The sequence below is a fragment of the Furipterus horrens genome, unplaced genomic scaffold (genome assembly GCF_987537825.1).
Source record: "Furipterus horrens unplaced genomic scaffold, mFurHor1.1.pri manual_scaffold_6, whole genome shotgun sequence".
Classification (NCBI taxonomy): Eukaryota; Metazoa; Chordata; class Mammalia; order Chiroptera; family Furipteridae; genus Furipterus; species Furipterus horrens.
In genome coordinates, this window is record NW_028327176.1 from 30148411 (window position 1) to 30171217 (window position 22807).

Consider the following 22807-nt stretch of genomic DNA (forward strand, 5'->3'; position numbering starts at 1 on the left):
ACAAAATTGTGGTTTTATTAGTTGTCATTCTACTCTTAAGGAAGTTTCCCTTTATCAATATAGAATAAATACTTTTCCTGACTATTTGCATATTAGCTGCCTCTTTACCTCAAATAATTGTGTATTTCCTAAGAACAAGAATATTTTCTAACATAACCCTAGCACCAATGGCCTTTGTATGAAAGAAAAAGGGGCGTGGTCAGGATCTAATCCAGGATAAGACATATTTAGCTGCCAAGTCTAGTCACCTAGAACAGTTCTTCTTTGAAAATGTCAGTCATGAAATACAGGCCAGTTATTTTATAGAATCTTAGGGTTTCTTTTTTTTTTTTAATTTTACTTAATGATTCGATTGAGTTTATGCATTTTTGTCAGGAATGTCATAGAAGTGACGTGTGCTTTTCAGTGCATCATCTTGGTGTCGGTTGTCCCATTTCAAGGTGTTAATTTCAGTCACTTGTTTTAGGTGGCATCTACTAGATTTCTCCACTATAATGTTTCTATTTTTTTTCTATTAAATTAAGCATTTTGTGGGGAGGTACTTTGAGACTGTAAATATTCTATTTCTCTGCAAACTTTCACACCCTAATTTAGCACCCAGTGATATTTCTTGGCTGAATTAATTGTTACTCTGATGGTTGCCAAATGGTAGTTTTCCAATTGTATCATTCCTTGTACACTTGTTAGTTGGCATTCTATTGTAAGGAAAGCTTTTTCTTTTTCTCACTGATATTAGTATGAGCTCAGAGATTCCTATTTTATTCAGGCTGTTACTCTTCATTTGTTTTGATGTCAAATAGCCCCAGATTTGGCCAGTGGGAGACCTTAAGCTGGCTGCTGGGTCTTTTTGGCACATTCATACCATTTTTGAGAAATTTCTTATTTTTCAGCACAAGTGTTCCAAGTTTATCTTATTGTTTTTTCTTTTCCCACCCAGCCCTGGAATCAGCCATTTCTCCAAAGTTTCTTTTAGCGGAGAATTAGACTCTCAGATCTGGGCCTGCTGGATTATCATTGCCTCTAGGCCTCTTCAACAGAAAGAGCAAGAAAACGTATATTAAAAATTGTAAGTTTTATTGATATTGCCAATTCCAATTCAACGTCACAGGCTTCTTCCTTGCCTTTCCCCATTCCATATTTGTATCGTCTTCCACAGTAAGAACCTTAGTTCCCAACATCATCAATATGACTCATTTTTCATATTGGTCATGTATTTTGTACAAAAATATTTTGTACTTAAAATAATTTTTAAGTTTAAAAAAAATCTAGGTAAGCCCACAGGAGAATAATACATGCAAATGTCATTCATCAGTCTGATGTTACAAAAAAAAACCGTGGAGACTTCTGTGCTGCCCCCTAGATAAATCTAGCAAATGAACAAATGGTACTAAATACTTTTTTCAATTAATCTAACATTTATTGGATCTCTACTTTGTTCTCATCCCTAGTCAGACTGCTGTTATTGGTTCTAAAACTTTTCCTTATAAGCAAGACATTGATAGGCAACCCATCAAATTAATGTAAAATTGTGAAAGTAACGTGTGATAATAGGAACAAAGAAAATATATTGAAAGAATAATGACTGAAGGGAGAGGCTGACTCAAAAGCAACAATCCTAGCAAAAAAACTAAACTAAAACTAGGAACAAGCCTAAGGTGGTATTAGGAAAAAGGAAATGAAGGGAGATTTAGAAAGGTGTGATAAAAGAAGATTTGACAGGATTTGTTGACTAAATGTGGAGGAATGAGAAGGTGAGTTACAGTGTGTCTCATTTAGGTGTGGTAATAGTATGTTTCTCCACCAGATGGCAATGGTGTTCTTTCTTGGTTTTCCATATGGATAAAAGATTTAGTTTTAGCAACTTAAAGATCAAATAGGTGGGCCTGACTGGTATGGCTCAGTTGGTTCGGCCTCATTCTGAAAAGTAAAAGGTCACCTGTTTGATTTCTGGTCAGGGCACATGCCTGGGTTGTGGTGCACTTCCTGGTTGGAGTGCAGGTCGGGGTGCATATGGAAGGCAATCAATGTTTCCTTCCCCTCTCTAAAAATTAATAAAATCTTTTTTAAAAAAGATCAAATAGATGGACTTAAGTTTCCAACAACATTGTGAACAAGCTAGCCAGAGAAACTTACCATACAACAATGAAAATTCTGGAAAACATTTACTTACATATATACATATGCATGTAAGTAGACAAAATTTATATATGTAAGTAATTTTAAAATATATATATAATTAAACTGGCAAGAAAGTAATGATTATTCTCAAAAGTCAGAAACAAAGGGGAAGTGAAAATTCAAAGGGTAAACTGACACCAAAGTCAGTACTTGCCTTTAGGAATATCTGCCAATCGGCCAGGGTCTAAAGCCTAATTTTCAGGGCATACACACATGGAAAACAAAACCATGGACTTGAGCAGGGTGGGAAGGTTAGATCAGAGGCAGACATAAAGCAGAAAGCCCTACGAGGCAGCAATTTCAGACTTTAGTAACATGAAGTCTGTCCGGAAAATGTCCAGCCATTGTTAATATAACAAGAATGGTTTGCACAACATTGATGTAACCTGGCGGCCAAGGAGAGTGGCCTGGAATGCACACGTGTGAGCAATGAGCGAGTAGAGCAATGAATCTGCATCAGATTTTACATTTAGTTTGAATGTTGCTCTGCAGGAACTATTTCCATGAATCAGAAGGCCACAGCTGTGGGCAACTGATGATTGGCAGCTTCATCACAATGATGCACCTGCTTGTGCATCATGTCTTGTGCAGAGCTTTTTGCAAAATATCAAATCACCCTGGTAACGCAGCCCCCCACAGCCAAGATTTGGTGCCCTACAACTTCTGGCTTTTCCCAAAACTAAAATCACCTTTGAAAGGGAGGAGATTTCAGACCATCAATGAGATTCAGGAAAATACGATGGGGCAGCTGGTGGCGATTGGGAGAACTGTGTGAGGTCCCAAGGTGCCTACTTTGAAGGGGATTGGCATCATTGTCCTGTGTACAATATGTCTTGTCTCTTATATTTCCTTCAATAAATGTCTATTTTTCATATTACATGACTGGATACCTTCTGGACAGACCTCATATTGTTCTGCACTTTGCCTTCTTTTTTAATGCTTTCCTTATTTGCTTTATCATTTTCTATAGCTTGTTATATAATATTTTCCTTGACCCATTTGAGAGTATATTGCAGACATCATACCCTTTATCCTTTAATACTACATCTGTACTTCATAAGAACAAGCATGCTGACTACAGTCATCAACAAAGGAAAATCCACATAAAACCAATGGTGAAGGGAAGGAAACCAGGGTTCAAATCAATGATTTGGAATATAAGGAAGAAAAAAACAGTCAACCAGTGCAGAATGAGGAAGCAAGAATTGAAAAAAATGAGGAAAACTTCACAAATTTTGAGAAGGAGATGGACATACAGGTCCGGGAAGCACAGAGGGTCCCGGGCAAGCTGGACCCAAAGGGGACCACACTAGGACTCAACATGACTGAGATGCCAAAAGTGAAAGATAAAGACAGTCCTAGGAGCAGCAAGAGAGAGGCAGAGAGTTGCCTACAGGGGGATGCCTATAGGACTATAAGCTGATTTCTCAGAGGACACTTGGCAGGCAAGAAGGGACTGGCAAGCAGTATTCAATGTGATGAAAGGCAACCTGCAACCAGGATTACTCTATCCAGCAAAGCTATCATTTGGAATGGAAGGGCAGATGAAGTGCTTCCCAGACAAGGTGAAGCTAAAGGAGCTCATCATTACCAAGCCATTATTATATGAAATGTCAAAGGGACTTACTTAAGAAAGAGAAGATCAAAACTATGAACACTAAAATGACAACAAACTCACAACTATCAACAACAGAATCTAAAAAATAAAACAAAATATAACTAAGCAAACCAGAATAGGAACAGAATTATAGGTAAGGGGATCATTTGAAGGGTTATCAGCTGGGAGGAGGGAGGGGGAGAAATGGGGCAATGGTGCAGGGACTAAGAAGCATAATCAGTTGGTACAAAATAGGGGGATGTTAAGAATAATATAGGAAAAGGTGAAGCCAAAGAAATTATATGCATGACCCATGGACATGAACTAAGGGGAGTGGGATTGCTGGAGGGAAGAGGGGTACTGGGCAGAGGGGAGCAAAAGGGAAAAAAAATTGGAACTACTCTAACAATATAATCAATAAAATATACGTAAAAAAGAAAAAAAAGCTATTAATACCCACATTAACAAATTAGTGGGGAAGAAACTATGACCATTTTTTAAATAAAATTCAACAACCAATTATAATAAAAATTGTTAGTAAATTTGAGTAGAAATTCCTTAACCTAGTAAAGGGTAACATCAAAAAGCCCACAGCAAATACATCAAGTGTTAAATACATTGGCTTTAAAATCAGTAACAAGATACAATTGCCCCTCTAACCACTTCTATTCAACATACTGGAGGTCCTAGTGGTGCAATAAAGGAAGACAAAGCGTGGAAAAAGTAGATCAGAAGGAAGAAACAGAACTGTCATTGTGGCTTCAGAAAGAATCCGTGGCAAGTTATTAAGATGACTAAACTTAGTTTATCCAATTTACTACAAAGGAGATCAATACACAGAAGTAAAATGCATTTCTGCATAACAACAAAAACAGAAAATGTAATTTGAATATATACTCTATGTAATAAAAACTAAAAAATGTAAGAATGTAATAGAAGGTGTCCAAGTCCTTTATATAGAAAGTTATAAAATTTTATTGCACAAGCTAGAGCTCAACAAGCTGATCATAAAATTTATAAGGAAGAGCAAAGGGCCAAAAGGCACTTTTAAAGAATAATAAGTTGGAAGGATTTGCTGTACCAAGTACAAATGTTTATTATAAAACTGAAGTATTAAGATAGTGTGGTACCTAACAAAGAAACAGGAAGGCCAGGTATAGATGAGTACACATATTGAAAGGTGGCGTACGACAAAGGTGGTACTGTCAGTCAGTGGGGAAATTCTTCAGTACATTCAAACAGGATCGCTGTGCACGGAAGTCAAATCCAGGACTTAGACGTGTAAGGCCGTCCTGCTCTGCCTGTTGTCCAATACCAGGGAACAGTTTTCTAAATGTTGTCTACTTTTCTAGTCTTTCAGAACAGAAAGGTAAATCTGGTCCCCAGTAGTCCATCATGGTCCTAAATGAAAGTCAAGTACAGTTCTTTAGAGTTTTCTTCTTCCTGCAGACTGTTTTTCCTCCTCGTTGCTTTTATCTGTTTGTCTAGATCTCTATCTTCCTTATTAGAAGTTTTCTTCAGATGTCTGGTCGTATTTAGTTTTCTGCTTACTCTTCATAGAATAGGGACACTAAGGCAGAGTCTATCAATGGCAACACTACTAACATTTTGGACTTGATCGTTCTTTGTTGTGGGAGGCTTTTCTTGTGCATTGTAGGATATAACATCATCTCTGGCCTCTACCTGCTAGATGCCAGTAGCACTCCCCTGAGGACTGTGACAAATTGTCTCTAGACATTGCCACATGCTGCTAGTTGAGAATCACTGGTGTAGGATGATCTGCATGGGCTCTTTGTGAGGGCACTCTTGAAGTCAGTATCTTTAGATATTTCCTCTTGAGATGATCATATTCTGCACAAAATAGTTCTCAATGAAGTGGAGGAGGGAAGCCGAGGGCCTTCATATTCAATACACATGCATTCACATATTCTTTCTGCTTTAAGTACTTCACAGCCATCCTTACCTGTGCATGGTGATCCTCCAGTACAGAAACCATCTGTTTCCCTGTCTCTGAAGCCTAAACCTCTAGGCTTTGCCCAGTGTAGAGGGGCAATCAACCAGTGGTGTGAAGTGGGGAGAGGGGAGAAACCCAGAAATCCACCTGATCCCCAAACAGCTTTTATTTAACCAGCCTTCCTTAATTAAACATCTCAATTCACCCCATTTCCAAAGGTGCCACCAATCCTTGAGTCTTTGAAGGACTCTGGAGTGCATATTGAATTTACTTTTTATCTTTATTTAATATCAGTTTACAATTTGGTCCTTCAAGTGTGCTTGCTACCTTCAAAAAATGTGGTTCCTTTGGTAACCTCTTTCACTCTCTTTATCCTTAGGATTTATGCAAACCCCTCAAAATACCTTTAATGTAGAATAAAAATTAGATGTGGGTTTCATTCATCTTTTTTATCCAGAAGCTTCAATCCCATGTGTTTGTGATGGTTTCATGTTTCTAATGGTCACCAGACATTGACTATTTGGAATGTGGACTGTCAGGTGGAAGGGGACAGGTATTGCCTTCATTTCCTTTTCACCATATTCTGTCTTAAAGATCATATTATAATTATATGTTGACCCAGGGAGGAGATAGCCTAATTAAGAGAAGTAGTGGAGACAAGAATAAGCAAAGACATGGAAGAGTGAAGAGTGAGGAGTTATTAATGGATGATATGAAGATTAACCTGGTTGAAATTAAAGTTTATGTTGAAGGGTCATGAGAGGTCTGAATACAATAAATTGATAAGATAGGATCAGATTAAGAAGCCTAAAATAACTGGTTTTAAGAGATCAAGTTGGATCCAGGAGGAAATAGAAAAGTGTTAATGAACTTTTCATCTGAGAAGTGATTTGATGAAAGTAGATTTTCTAGAAATTAATCTAACAGCTCTGACAACAGATTACCAAAAATAGGGAATGAATAGAGGCAAAGGAGCTTCCTAGGAGACTTGGCTGGAATCCAGCTAGGAGTGATAAAGTACTAGGTCATAGCAGAACAATGGGAGTGGAAAGGACGGATTGTAAAGTCATTGACAAGGAAAATTTGATTGTATTTGTGACCACCAGCTGTTTTAGAAGTTAGACAGACCACAGTTGAACTTATAGGATCTTTTATCTGGATAACAGATCTAAAACACATTAAATAAAATGTTGGTTGTGGCAAGAAATGTACCCAGTAATGCACTGTGTGATTTAGTTATTGAGAAAAAAAACAATCAAGACAATGCAAGGAAAGAGAAAGAGAAGCTATTATAAATCCACAGAGTGATGTCATTGGAATATAACAATTCCTGAAGAACAATAAGCCTTCTTAGATCATGGAACTGGAAAGACACTGAAACACTTTCTCCATTTTACTTCTGCTTTTTCAGAACATATCCTGTAAGGCCTACAAGGGGCTTTTCAAACCCTGAGGCCATGTGAGCTTTCTGGCTGCATCTCTATCACCAACTGCATCTTCCCTCTGGTCTTTTCGTTCAAATTCCTGAAAGAAAATTAGCTCCCAGCTCCACCTTTCAAGTCAGGGTCCAAGGTACCTGAGCGGCCAACTGGCAGAGGATGGGTTGAGGAGGGAGTGGTTGCACAGTAATGTCCATTTGGCAGCAACCGTGGATATGGCAGGACAGTTGCCCACCCAATCCCAAAGGAAACTGTTGTTTTAACGAATCTGAATTAGAAAGGAAGCTGGCACATTTTGGTCTTACCTTTTGTAGAGGCATCAAATATGGAGCCACTGCGAGGGAGAGGTAAACATGTCCAGTCTATGAGATTGGCACAGTGGACTTATTCCATCTATGTTAGTATCATAGGTTGTACCTCAGCCTAACAACTCCCCCTGAATTCGGCCTGTGAGTCATCTGGCCTCTTTGACAGCACCAGGCAGTCTTCTCCCGGCCTCTCTCCATGTAATTTAAAGATAAAGGGCAGTTTGTTTGCCAATGGACCAGTGTACCTTCACCCCACAACCCCATGGAAATTGGTCTCCTGTGCAGCTCCAAGGAACTCAAAAGGTTTCCTAAAGAATTTATCATTTTTCTACATCTATGCAATTTCTTCAGGGGCAGAAAACAATGGCCCAGAGACCAGTCACCTATTTTTGTATAAAGTATTTTAAGACACAGCCATGGCCATTCATTAACAGATTGTCTGTGGTTGCTTTTGTGTATAATGTCAGAGTTGCAAAGCCTGCAATATATACCACCTGGCCCTTTAAGAAAAAGTTTGCTGACCCATGTTCTAGATATCTAGGAATGATCAGCATTTTTGGAAAATCCTTGGGTTGATATAAAAGGTAGTGGCTGCACAGCAGTGGTACAATGTTTTCCCAGGCTATTTTTATTGGTTCTTAATTCCTTAATCACTTAGTGGACTAAATTTAGGGCAAGAAGTCAGGCAAGACATCTCTAAAGACTGTCTCACTGGCTCAAGCTAAAGCATGTATTATTCTATATTGATAACTAAACCATTAAGTAATTTCATCTAGATGATTGTTTACAGTTTAACCCAAATGCCTTTAGTTTGTTCTGCTTATCTACCCAAGGATTATACCTTCTTGATATATTCACTCAAGAATAATAGTATGTAATTTATATCCTGTGTGATCTCAAATGTTGGGGCCTTTATCCAAATGCACCTTTGATTTGTTTCCACATTGTGTAGTTGGCCTTTCAGCGATGTGGTTGAGGCTCCCCAAATAGGATATCAATTTTCACTCTTCGCAGCGGGAGAAACATAATCCTACTTCATGATTTAGTGGGCCAAATAGCCTCCTACTTTCTTGTACTATCTTTTTTTAAAACTAAAATAAATGTTAATTTTGTTTTTTTGTGGATCATTTGCAACAAACTTGTGTTTTCAAGGAGCTCACCCTATACTAGGGGAGCATACTCCGTTAAAGCAGCCCATTGGGAGCTTTCACCAAGAGTTTAATGATAAGAATACATTGTTTGCAAAAGCTCTAATTTAGCACTCTGGTGTCTCCTGTGAAGTTTTGCCAAAAAAACTCTTCTTTTCTTGAAATATAGGATCTTTTAAGTCAGCTGTCATTCTCTCTTCAACAGGCAAGGGGGAGAGACTTTGGGGTTTTTGCATTGTGAAGGACCCTCCACTCCTGTTCCTCCCTAGACTTCCTATTCAAATAGCACAAGTTGAGAAACATAGACATAGAAACTTCTTGCCTAGACATACAACAGTCAGTTCCTTGAGAAAAATGTGTGTTCATAATTACCAAGTTTGAAATATATAGCCATCATTGCTACTGGAAATTTGGAGCTGGTTCAGAGCCAGATCAGCTGCTCCCTGATCCCTCTGCCACTTTAGAGGTATCTAGCCTGTAGCCTGCCTGGCCTATCAGAGCTGGTCCTGCCCCAGAGTCCTGGTATTTCTTCTCTCAGATTCCGTCTGCTCCTTTTTGTCCTACCCAGGAGGCCTTCTCTGACACCTCAAGGCTTAGCTAGGTGTCCTGCCTCAGTGTCCCAGTGCACTCTGCTCGTTCGTCATTATCACTGTCTTTGCATGGGCTCCTCCCTCCTCCACCTGAACTGTAACATCCTTGAATCCAGGGACCATGTCTTTTTTTGTTCAACAAGACTCTAAAACTTCACTAAGACCAAAACAGGGTTACTCATGCCCCAGTATATAGCTCCACATAGAAATCAATGGTTTTGAATAAAGGAATAAGTGAACCAATGAGGGGACTTTAGATCTGCTAAGGGTGGGTGTGGGGAAGGGGGCGCAGAAACTTTGGAGGTGGAGACAGGTGACTTTTCAACAGCTCCAGGGACAGGGAAGTTCCAGAGAGGACCTGGTGAGAGGAGAGCCTCAAGGGGGTGTCTGGCAGTATGCAGCTGCCTCCCCTTCTTGTCCCACCCTTCCTCTCTCAACATTCCGGTCTAACTGCTGAAGAGCCTCCATGTACCATGGATGGAGATTTCATCACTCATCCAGTCCTTGGAAAAGACACCTTTATTCCGGCGTTGTTCTAAAAGTCACTTAGCTCCAGATGCCACACTGTGGAAAATGTGGTGAGTGTATAGGAAAACTGTACCAGTCCTGGGGGGCGGGGGCACGTGGGTCTTATTTTAATCATTCTATACAAGTTCACTTTTTGCTCAGTGTCTGATTTCGTTTTGGGTTGAGTTCCTCTTTTGCAGTTACAAAATCTATGTTAACTTGTATATGAATTATATATAATATCAACTGATTTTTGTCCCATGTTTACCCTCCTCCTTCCTTCAACTCATTCAGGCACTAGCCTGTTCTGTGCATCTTGTCTCAGAGGAGGGATATGATAGCAATGGACAGAGGAATAAGAGTGTTTTGCTGGCTTTTTGTTTCAGAAGCTGCTCTTAGGAGAAAGGAGGAGGAGGAGGAGGGAGAGATGGAGGAGGAGAAGAAGGAAAAATTAGCAGCGTAGACAAAATGTTTGGGAGAAAAGATTATTAGAGTAGGGAAAGTTCCCTGTTCCTGGGGAGGGGGAAAGTGAAGTAAATTCACGGGAAAATACCAGGGCACAGATGTTGCTAGTCCGGTGCGCTACTCCACAGGCTCACCCTGGGAAGGTAGCACAATCCCAGGTGTGTTTGTGGAGTCTAGAAGGAGAGAGGACATGTTTCTTGCATCCTCAGAAGAGCTCCAGGAAGGTTGCAAGACCTCAGAGAAGAAAAGGGTGCGTGGTTATGTCCCCACTGAAGCGGCCTTAGAAGGCTTGCAAAGTTTTCCATGTCCCAATGAGATACGGAAGCAGGTCCCCTCTGCCCAAGAGGACACGGGAGAAATGGAGGCTGCTCCTGGACACAAAGAAGTCATGCAAACAAGGTGAGGGATGGGCCCATAAATACCAGTGTGGAAGGATACCCTTGAGGACCAGATTCTTCACTCCCTCCACATCCCCTCCCCCTACTACACACCTTGGCACCTCATTAGCCCCTCCCTCTGAGATCAAGTTTCTGACAATGCAAAGAAATGGAAGCTTGAAATTAAAATTAGGTTATGTTTCTTTATATAAATTTGTGGACTAAGAAATGTATCCACTGCTTATAGCTACTGTTCCAGGATGACTTTCCCACAGAGGACCAGTACACAACTAGCCACTTAAATTTCTTCCTAACTGGTTTTAAGGTTCTAGAAACCAAATAGTGATATACTATCCAACATATGCCGTGAAAGTGGAGCCAATAACTAGAGGGAAAGCTTCTCTCCTGATGGGAAGGTATCCGTATTCCCTAAGCTAAGAACAAAGTCAAATGATAACAAGTGTGAACGCTGTTTGGACATCAAAAAAAAAATTTTTTTTCTTAAACTTAAGCATGATATTAACTCTACTTTTAGTATCAGTTGATTAAGAAAGTACATAACAAACAGCTAAGATATATTCGGTAGCATTGTAAGTTAATTTCTTCTATTCATCACAACATTTTTGCATATTTGAGAAGTAATGCATATGAATGAGCCCGCTTTTCATCCAGTCTATGGTCAGAACATGCACATGGGTTTGCAGATCACTTGAGGTACACAGCTCCCAGGGGCCGGATGTCCACAAGTTATGAGCTGCTGGGCCATTTCATTTGAAATTAGTCTTAGTTGGAGAATTCAATATGTTTGATAGCAATGTCTTACATAAATATTCCTTTCTGGATTCCAATCTGTGGGCTCTGGCAGAAATAATAGTTTGCTGCAAAACAGATCACTCTTTTTTTGTTTGTTTGCAAAGTCTTCATACCAGCTGAATCACAGCTTGCTTTTCACTTCGCGTAACACCTTGCAACATCACAAAATATTTGCTGAAGTTTGTGCAGGGCGGCTGCAGAGTAAGTAAACGGAAAGGAGGCCTGCCTTCACTCCCACCCCTGTCAGCACCTTCTGTTCTCCCAGACCCACAGGCAGCTTGAGAACTCTGACTGCCTCTCCAGATTAGGACAACTCTTGGCACCATAGCCTGGAACAAGAATGGAAGCAAAGGAAGTGTTAAGAGTTTTCCAGGTGCCAGCGTAACATTGTCACTTTACAGAATTGAATTTATAAATGACTTCATGAAAGTAAATTGTTATGAAAACCAGCCTTCTCAAGTTTTACATAGGTAAGGATAGTGTGGGCCATTTATGCTTGGGAGTATGTCATCTGTGTTTAATGACAAACTACCCATGCTCTAACTCCTGGTTAACTAGACTCAGATAATGCTAGACCAGGAAGGAACCTTAGCAATGAATACTTCCAACTCCCAGGTTTATAGCTGAAGAACTGAGATTCGCAGAAGCGATCCCACACAGTTACCATGTGTCAGACTGAGCCCATGTTTCCTCACTTAATTTTCTAGTGAGTGCTCTTTTCTTTTTACCATGCCGCCTTTCTAAATGGACTCAACTTCTGTGAGTGGATAAGAGAGATGGGAACACCATTAGACATAGAACCACCATCACTTTATTTTATTTTATTAAGTATATTTTATTGATTATGCTGTTATAGTTGTCCCAATCTCTTTTCTCTTTGCTCCCCTCTTCCCAGTACACCCCTTCCCTCCAACAATCCTACCCCCCTTAGTTCATGTGTATGGGTCATGCATATAAGTTCTTTGGCTTCACCCTTTCCTATGTTATTCTTAACTTGTCCTGTCTATTTTGTACCAACCAATTATGCTTCTTAATCCCTGCACCATTGCCCCATTTCTCCCTCTTCCCCCTCCCAGCTGATAATCCTCCAAATGATCCCCATACCTATGATTCTGTCCCTATTCCAGTTGTTTGCTTAGTTTGCTTTTGTTTTTATTTTTATTTAGCTTCTATTGTTGATAGTTGTGAGTCTGTTGTCATTTTAATGTTCATAGTTTTAATCCTCTTTTTCTTACAGACAGCATGATATATAACATCAAGCAGTGACCTCTTAAATAAATCCCTTTAACATTTCATATAATAAGGGCTTGGTGATGATGAACGCCTTTAGCTTTACCTTGTCTGGGAAGCACTTAATCTGTCCTTCCATTCTAAATGATACCTTTGCTGGATAGAGTAATCTTGGTTGTAGGTCCTTGTTTCTCATCGTTTTGAATACTTGTTGCCAGTCCCTTCTTGCCTACAGTTTCTTTTGAGAAATCAGTTGATAGTCTTATGGGAACCCCTTCGTAGGTAACTTCTTTTTTCTTACTGCTTTTAAGATTCTCTCTTTATCTTGAACCTTTGGCATTTTAATTATGATGTGTCTTGGTGGGTCCTCTTTTGGTCTAGCTTGTTTGGGACTCTCTGTGCTTCCTGAACTTATATGTCTATTTCCTTTGCCAAATTTGGGGAGTTTTCCTTCATTATTTTTTCATGTAAGTTTTTAATTTCTTGCTCACCCTCTTCTCCTTCAGATGTTAGCACATTTAAAGTTGTCCCAGAATTTCCTAAGCCTCTCCTCATTTTTTTCAATCCTTGTTTCTTCATTCTGTGCTGGCTGACTGTTTATTTCTTCCTTATGTTCCAAATCATTGATTGGAACCCCCGTTCCCTTCTCTTCGCCATTGGTTTCATGTGGATTTTCCTTTGTTTCACTTAGCATAGCCGTCCCTTCTTCCCTTCTGCATTTGCCATACACGAGCATATCTGTCAAGACTGTGAACATCTTTATCACCAGGATTTTGAACTCTGCATCTGTTAGGTTGGCTATGTCCTCATCGCTTAGTTCTCCTGCTAGAACCTTGATCTGATCCTTCTTTTGGGCCATACTTCTCTGTCTCCTCAACTTGACAGGTTCCTGTTTTTGCCTCTGTGTCTTAGGTAGAGCTGTCACACCTGTTACATTGCAAGGGGTGTAGCCTTAGGTGTTTTTCAGTATGGGGCGACCTGTTTCACCACCTTATGACACTGTATATCGGGGAGGGGTCTGAGAGGGAACAATCCCACTTGCTCGGCACTTGCCCCTTCTCCAGGCACTTCTCCCACTTCCCATAGACTGGCGCCTGTCTACCTGTTGCCCTGGCTGTGGTTCCCAGAGCGGGTGAGTTTGGGCACATTTTAAGACTGTGGGGGCCCTCTAAACAAATAGACTCTGCTGAGAGACCGGGAGTTTCTTCCTCCATCCCAACCCCCACTGGTTTTCACAGTTAGAAGCAATGAGGCTTTATTATCCCCAGTGCTGGAACCATGAGCTGCGTGGTCTGGTGTGGTGCTGGGAGTGCTCCCCAGGTGTCCCTCCCTACTTTTCTTAATGTGTGACTATGCCTTCTTCCGGCTAGCCGAATCTACTATTGCTGCTGCTGCCACTGCCACCACCACCACACCACGTCCTCTCTGCCCCAACGCCACCCCCCCTTCCTGTCTGGATGAGTATTTCTTCTTTATATCTTTGTTTGTTGGACTTCCATGCAGCTTGATTTTCTGGGACTTCTGATTGTCTCCAGTTTTGAGGTAGTTGTAGTTCTTCTTAGCTGTGGAGAAAGACACAGCATGTCTTCCTATGCCTTCATCTTGGCTGAAGTCCACCATCACTTCTTATTGAGATGTTAAATCAAGTTTTATCGATATGCCGGTATCTAAGTATATAACTTCTCCACCCTAATATTCATGGATTTCTAATTCAAACTTTCATTTATTTAGAATGATGGGAAGAACAGTGTGGGGAGGCAGGAAGTGATCTTAGAAGACTTGATCATGGTTCCATCATAAACTATATGTAGATGAGTAGTTGGCAAAGAATTACAATAGACCAAAATCATATTGAACATATGGCAAACTTACTTTAATGATTCAAACATACTATTTTTCAAGGCCTAGTTTCTGGAAGAATAATTTCCATTGCATAAATATATGCAAAGTTGCTTTGGATAAGAGCTTTCCTTCCAGAGCACAGAAAATTTAACTCTTAAGAATCTCCATAGGTTCTTGTAGAAAGAAATGGCAGAAACTTAGAGTACTTAGTACCATCCTTTTAAAACCAAATCAAAATCCAAAGTTATAACTAAACAGTGAAATTAAAGAATGTTTTACTTAGAGTATTATTTTATTTTAAGGGACATATGAATACAAGTACTTAGTCTCCAAAAGTCTTTCCTGTATGTGAATCACCTGGGGGTCTTGTTTAAATGCAGATTCTGGTTTAGAATGTCTGAGAGGAGACCTAAGATTCTGCATGTCTAACAATCTGTCAGGTGGTGTTCATGCCACTGATACTTGGTCCACACCTTTAGTGGAAAGGTACTAGGTTACCTGTCATCTCCCTAAGTGTGTTTTCTGTGAAGGTCAACCCTGATTTTCAGATTAACAACCATCCCGGTCAGAATCTTCCTGGCCTCTGAAGTCCTAGCACTCTTATATTTATATATGTAATTCACGAGGCACATAGACACTGCTGTGGATTGCAGTGTCCCGTGTGTCTTATATCCCCAACCACACTGTAAGCCCATCTATGTCTGCTCAGCCCTACATGAGCAACACAGGTGCTAAATGAAGAACTATTGGTTGATTGATGAATTTAAGATTACATCCTCCTCAGACTGCTACAACCTAGCTCATCAATGAGCCCAAGACTAAAATGCCTGGGCTAAGAGCCATTAAGTCTGTTCTGCTCTAATTTTGCCTCTTGTGTAAGTTGACATTTTAGAAATCCGTGACTGTGTGGAGAGTCCTGGTTGGGTATGTGATAATCAAGGGGAACACTATGTAGAGTGTATAATTGTCTAACCAGTAAGCTGTACCCCTGAAACCAATACAGAATAAAATTGAAAGAAAAGCAACAACACTCAGCTGTGGAAGCAGGTGGGTGAAGGGACCTGTCACAGCAAGAAGTATGTTTATTGGTTGCATTAGACACCAAAAGTGGAAGCACTAGGGTATACTGGAAAGAACACAGGCTTGGAGGCCAGCAGACCCAGGTTCAGAGCCATATACACTGTCTACAAGCTATGTATTCTTTAGAGAAGTTACATAAAATTACTAGGAATTTATTTCTTCGTCTGTAAAATGGAATAGTTTCTCCTGTGGTTGTAAGAACTATAGAAAATGTAGTAAATGCACTGAAAAGTTCCAACCAAGGTGCTCACTAAGAGAGATGTTAGAACATCGGCAGAATCACTTCACATTGGTGATTTAGTCCGTTTGAGAAGCCAGCTGGGTGGTTTACCTGCAAGGCATTAGCTTTATCTAGTGGTGCACCACTGTCTGAGCTTCCTTACAGAATAGTCTTCCCCAGCAACACACACCTATGATGGTCCTTTGATTGATTGATTGATTGATTGATTTCAACAAGCATTTACTGAATGCCTGCTGCATGTAGGGCACTAATTTGGCTGCTGAAGCTGGAACAGTGAACAAAATAGACGTGGTCCCTGCCATTAGGGAGTTTATGGACAGGCAGGAAGGACAGATTAAATAATTTCTCAAGTAAATTTTGAATTCAGTTTCTGAAAAGCAGTATGAAGAAGGAGTACAGGATCTAGTGAGTTTGTATTGCAATAAGACTTCCCTCGGGAAGTGACATTGAAATAAGAGGAGAAGTTGGCTAAGAGACCATATCAGACTGGTATCAGCCACCCAGCAGCATCTCTCTGGAAACACCACTTCCCATTTAGGATCATGGTCCTGCCAGTCCATTGGGCACTTCATTCTTAAACTGTGGCCTCTTTCATCAATCATTTAGTATCTATCACATCCCCCTCTGTGTAAGTCATTGTGCATACATCATCACTGGCCTCAGAAGATCCTTTTACAGACAGTATTCAGAGAGGTTAAGTAACTTACACAAAATGACATGTCAGAGACTGGATACACTCACACCCACATCTTTCTGCCTTCAAAGTCTATGTTCTTTATTTCACTCATGCTGTCTCCCCAGTGCCAAGCCTAGATCTCTATTCTGCTGCTTGCATTTGGCTGAAAGGAAAGCATTAGGAGGTGTGTTTGGGGAGAATGAAACTGTGAAGGGAAAATAATAGCTTTGTGGGTCATCCGTGAAGGGCAGAGAGGAAACTGCTGACTCGGCTAGTTATGCGCCATCAGTGTGTGTTAGAAAAGTAAACCCGAGAGATCCCCTCCATCAGAAAAGTAAGTTTCCCTAATCATGTTCATTATGCTCTTGTGATTTAAAATGTGGTGCAGATTAGCCAAAGAACATGTATGCATAACCTTTAGACAGAGACAGCAGTGTGGTGATGGCCAGAGGGAAGGGGGGTGGGGGCTGGTCCACAGGCAAAGGAGGGGGATAGGGATATCTGCAATAGTGTCTACAATAAAAATAAATAAAATGAAATAAAATGTGATGCAGTTGTTGCTAAATTCAAGTGATTTGAGGGATCATTTGGAGAAGAGAGGTTATTCTGTGGAGCTCTACGAGAAGACATAAGGATGGCCAAGCACCAAGAACAAAACGTTCCTGGGTCAGAAAATGGCTGCAGGCTTGTGCAGTGAGTAGGGTGACCAACTGTCCTGGTTTGCTCAGGGCTGAGAGATTTCCCATAACACAGGACTTTCAGCTCTAAAACTGGGACATTCCTGGGCAAACCATGATGATTGGATACCCTATAAATGAGTCAGACTAGGGGGGTACTGATGCACCCATGGAAGTTAGGCTGCCACAGTTTTTGAAACCTGAGATCTAGGTTGGGGCTTGGTCATAGACCAAGATAGAAAAGGTAGGACAATATAAGACACCTTCCTGCTGAGTCCCTGGATGACTGTCCTAGAGCTCTGCTCTAAGAACCGAGGGAGAGCTTGGGTAGAGGACACAGGAGAGCAGAGTCAGGCTGGTCTGTGCCTTCGTTTCCTCATCTGGAACGTGGGATAACAATACCTGCCTCCTAGGACCGCATGTGAGCTATGTGAATTAAATATGTAAAGTTCTCAGAGCAGTGCCTGGCCTAGAGGAATGCATAAAGTGTCACCCTGTAATTCTCAGAAAGAGAAACTTGTGTGTCGCCATGAACCGATCACCTTCTAGAGCTGTTTCCTTGCCTTTCCTTGCCTTTTTAAAGTGGAAGTCAAAGGCTCTGCCAAAGCTTTTAGAAGAAACAGAACAGAGCACAATCAACAAGGAAATGGAGAGTGGTTATGAATGGATGCCCTGGAATCAAAGCGCTTGGGTTACATCCAGCTCTGCCATTTAGATGTTCATTTATTATTTAGCAAACACACATAGGCCAGGCACTGTTCTGAGCACTTGACACATATCAGCTCACTCAGTTCTCATAGCAATCTCACCAGTATTTTTATTATCCATCCCATTTACAGATGAGGCACAGAGAGGTTATAACTTGCTCGACTCTCTCAAGAAGCCAGAAGTTTGGGCAAGTTTGTCGATCTCTCTCTTCCTTAGCTCCCCTAGAAAAGTGGGAATATAAATTATGATATCTACCTCATAGGGTTGTTATGTGCATTAGATGAGATGATCTAATAAAGCCCTTAGAAAATAGTCTAGACATAGTAAATGCTGGATACTTAAACACAAAGTACCTTACTCAATTGGAATAATACATATATCATTTGCTATAGTTATCAAAAATACAACTGGCAATTTAAGGAAATGGCCAAAAGAGCAAAGCAGTAAAGCCCAGTGTATACAAAATAGCCTGAATTTAAAAACAGGAGGACAGGCCTAAAGATCCTATTTGCAGGAGAGGCCTTGTAAGCCTTTGGGGAGAAATGGTGAAGAGGACTTTAAGGGTTGACAGTTGGTCCCAAGACTCCAGACTTTTCTTTTCAGAACTAACAGACAATAACCAAACCCTTGCCGCTGGGAAGAAGTTCTCAGAAGCCCCAGATAGGAAAGTTGAGGAACCTGAGAGGCCCACACTGGGCCTGGGGCTGCAGTGGCTGGAATGGCCTCTGAGTGCTGCCTGCTCTTGCCTCCTGCTGTAGAAAGCTGGGCATGGTCGGGTTCCAGCTCATGTTCCACATTTCTACCATGACTGCCCTCTGGCTTGCCAGCTCAAAATCACTGCTGCCCTGGCATTATCTCTCTGGTTTCATCCACTGAGACTCTCACCTTTGACTCCCTAAACTCAGCCCTCTCCCTTCTCCCTTCTCCACTCTCTTTCTGATGGTGCCCTTTGATTCCAGAAAAGACATGTCACTCTGTGTGCCCTAGGCAGAGGAACCCTGAGGGCAAAGAGAACTGGCCAGAGGTGAGCGAGGTGAGTGGAATCTCGCTGGTAAGAGAGGTGGCAAGGAACCTCACAGATAGCCCTAGGCTCCTGGCCAAGCCCTAGGAATTCACCCCAAGTTTTTCATCAGAGGGGGCATTAAGCTACATTTTAGAAACCTAGTAAGAGTTGTAATTAGGAGCAGGAAGAGAACAAGAACGCTTCTCCAGGGCAAGTGACAAGAGCAGTAAACGTTGAATGCTGAATGAACACAACCCCTTTCCTCCTCTCTCAAGTGGCTGGAGCTGTGCTCTTGGGCTCAGTAATCATTTCAGGCTGCACTGCTTTGCCCCCCAATGGATTCTCCATCTCTCCTAAGACCTTTTGGATAGATGGCTGGACTGAAAGGTACTTGACTTGTTCATTTCAATTTTTCCCCTGGGTACTGCCCTCCTTAAGTCATCGGCATTCAGTATCAGCAAATCCCATTTCTCCCCCTTGAGTGGGTGCTACACGTGCCGTGGGCCAGTGCCTTGGGGACCTTTGTCTGTGGGAGGGTTTGGATGGTGGCTGCAGCAACCTAGGTGCCTGGCATTTCAACCCTGTTTCTCGGGTCTTGGTTTGGGGGTGGGATGCTGCAGAGCGGAGTCACCACGTGGGAAAACGGAGCGTGAGGAGTTGCCCCTGTAATGGGAAAGGGGAGGTTTCTGAGGGAGAAAATGAGGACTTGAGGACCTTGGTGGTCAAAGGCCATTGAATTGCCTCCCACAAATTGATGTTTTCTGGAGAACCTCAGCTGAGGGTCATCATGTTTCTCCAAGGTTCTGCTAAGACAGCTTCCAAAAAGAGACTGGAATTGGGCTTCAATCAGGCTTGAAGGGTGATTCACCCACATTGTACATTCGGGTGTGCCTTTCTGCTCCAAGTGATTCTTCAGCCCAGTCTTACATTTTGGTAACACTTTACCATGAATGTTCTGTTTTATTCTACAGATACTATAGGACATAGCATGATAATGAAATCTTTGTGCTTCCTGTTGCTGTTACGAAAAGATCAGATTGATATTTATATGACATTTTTGTTTTAATATATGCCGTATGTGAAAATAACTATTATACAAACCAAGCAGCCTGCTTTCCATTGCCAAGCCTCTAGGACAGAGGAGCTTGAAAAAGAAGCATAGCACATAAAAACAGTTTTTAGAATCACTAATTTGGTGGCCGGGATACAAAGCTGGCAAACCCCTCCCTGCCCATGCCGCCTAGGACCGACCTGGTGGCCATGTCCTTCCTCAGCTCACGGTGCTGCAGAGGAGGGAGATGTCTCTCCTTGGCCTCCATCCCAGGCAGCCCTCACCTTTCTGACGCTCCCATTCCTGGCCCGGGGACTGATACCGAGTGACCTGCTTGCTGCCCTCCTGGGATATGTGGGCTGCTCCGGAGGCATCACTGGCCTTCTTGCTCAATCCAACTCCCACGGATGGTGTTCTGAGTACTCACCAGGGAAGGGAGCATCGTTAGTCATCTCCTGCGGTCACTGTCATCCTCTCTTCCCTCTCTGAGGCCTCTCTTCCTGTAGCACTTATTTTTTCTAACTGTGATGAGAGCCTCTTCTGACCTTCCATCTGGAGGCCTTTCCTCCTCATTAAATCCACACCCACCCCACCCCTCAGCCCTTGTTCCCTGTGTCCTTCCCACAATGCCTGTCACAATGCCACTGAGTTATCTGGGCTGGCTAGGACATGTCTATGTACATTTTATTACAACATAAACTTGAGGTGAACCTACTAATGAAATAAGGTGTGAACTTATTTTATTTTTGCTTATTTGTGAGTGTAAAGGGCAGGGAGGAAAAAACCATTCTAAGGGAAGAAAAAGGGACCTCGATTGATTGAGCCCTTGGCGTGCTCGAGATCGATGCCTCACACACATTGCTGATCCAGCCTCCCAGTGGGCTCAGGGGATGTTGTTTATCCCATTTTACACAGGAAGAAACAGAGAGTAAATAACTTGCACAAAGTACTGTAGCATAGGTAGCTAGATAAAAGAGAAAGGAGCAAAAGTATATAAACTTAATTAGGTTGGAAGCTACAGCTTCACACACTCCAGGAGATAGCTGCATTGCCCCGCCAAGCCAATGGGATTGACAACCCTCTGTCCCACCCATGCAGGGAGGAATGACCAGCTGTCAGTCTCCCCAGGGTCAATCTCCCCAGGGTACAACTGGCCCCCTAGCAGGATAATGGCGGCGGCTGGGTAGGGGAAGAGCAAGGGAAATTCCTCTGCTGAGGCATGTGGGATAGGAGTGAAGAGGGTGACCAGAAAGAGGAAGTGTCTAATCTGAGAGAAAGACTGGTTGATTAGGGAGAGGGCCAAGCACAAGCCCAGGAAGGACTGGGAAAGAGACTGGTCAGTTTGAAAGCCCAAGATAATATAATCAAAGCTTAACAAAAGCCTCTCTCTCTCTCCTCATTTGTTCCCGAGTTCTCCCTCTGTAGCAGCCTTACAGACCTAGCAGGCCCCGCAGGGAGAATAAAAACTAAGCTAACCGGATGGGGGCAGAAGCTGAACCAGACTCAGCTTTGACTTGGACTGATCTGGTGGCACAGAATTTCTGGACCCTGGCCCTTCTTCTGGGCTTGAGAAGACAAGGCTGGACTTTGTCCACAGCAGGATGGAGGGAGATGAGACACCAGACACCTGGGGGCAGTCTTTCATTTCTACCCCAATAAATCTTACCACTACACCTCATCCTCCCACATGTGGGTCCCAGAAATGCTTTCTTTGTGACTCTGGAAGGACCCCATTTCCACCAGCAACAGTACCAGGATTGGTAAACAGAGAAGCCAGTTGCTAATTTGTTTTCATTTTGTATAAAAACTAATGAACATTTCCTGGATGATTCAATCCTTAAAATAAAAGATAGAACTCATGAAATGTGCTGTCAAATGAGCTGTGTGACCTGGGGCAAGTCAATGAATTTCTCTGGACTAGAGTTTGAACATCTATAAAATCAGGGATCTGCCATCTAAGAGCTTCTGACCCAGTCATTAATTACCTTTGTTCTCAAAGAAGGACTTCCTTCTGCTCAGCCCAGATCTCTCAAGGACCTAACTCATACTAACAGGAGATAAGTGAATAGTACTCACGGAGTATTAATCAGGAGCCCATGAGGATTTCCCTCCTTTTCCCAGCAGGCAACAGTTACACAGCCAGCCATGCTCTAACTCCCCTAAATCAGGAAGATGGGAAAACCTAGTCAGCGCTGAAGGGTTTCTACATCACCTAGATTTCTGCTTCACTACTCCTCCACACCTTCTGCCCCAGCAACTGCAGCCAGCATGCTGTGACCCTGCCCTCCTTCCCTCTGCAGCCTGTGTGCTCCCTCACTGCTGGCTCCAGCTCTGCAGGGAGGGCCACTGCCCACCATGCTTTATCCCTGGGCAGGCCCAGCCATGACAAACAGACCAGACCCACATGGCCTCCCCTGCACCTTGGGAGAGCACTGCTCATGTGGGGGAAATAAGACCATAGTTATGAGAAATAACAAAATCTAGACCAGCTCCCAGTCACGGCACATGACTAGGTTGCACGTCAGGTCCCCAGTTGGGAGCGCGAGTGAGAGGCAACCACACATTGATGTTTCTCTCCGTCTCTTTCTCCTTTCCTCTCTCTCTACAAATAAACAAACAAACAAACAAATAAATTATTTTTAAAAATATTTTTTAAAAATCTAGACCAGCGTGTGCACCTTGAAATTCCAAGAGCCATGAACTGGAAGGCCACTTCCTGACTCCCTGTGCAATCTGTACATACCTGGCTTAGGAGAGGAGGGAGGATCACACACATACACATGCACATACACATGCACGTATATGTATACATACACATATATCTGTATATATGTATGTATACTGACTATCTCTTTGGGATTTGCTAAGCCTCTCATATGAAACATCAACAGCCCTAGGAAACTGTACTTATGAACCCTAAATT

At 42.1% G+C, this 22807-nt stretch overlaps 1 protein-coding gene across 3 annotated transcripts in view; it reads left to right on the forward strand.

Annotated features, from left to right (window-relative positions):
* The window catches only part of CRIPT (CXXC repeat containing interactor of PDZ3 domain), a 44698-nt gene that overhangs the window by 16127 nt on the left and 5764 nt on the right, over positions 1-22807 (forward strand). Inside the window, exon 6 of one of the 3 annotated variants that reach the window (XR_016511904.1) lies at positions 938-1066. The exons of the other annotated variants lie outside the window; for them this stretch is intronic. The gene's annotated coding sequence lies outside the window, so the exon portion shown is untranslated. The remainder of the gene's footprint in view (positions 1-937; positions 1067-22807) is intronic. 3 annotated transcript variants of the gene reach the window in all.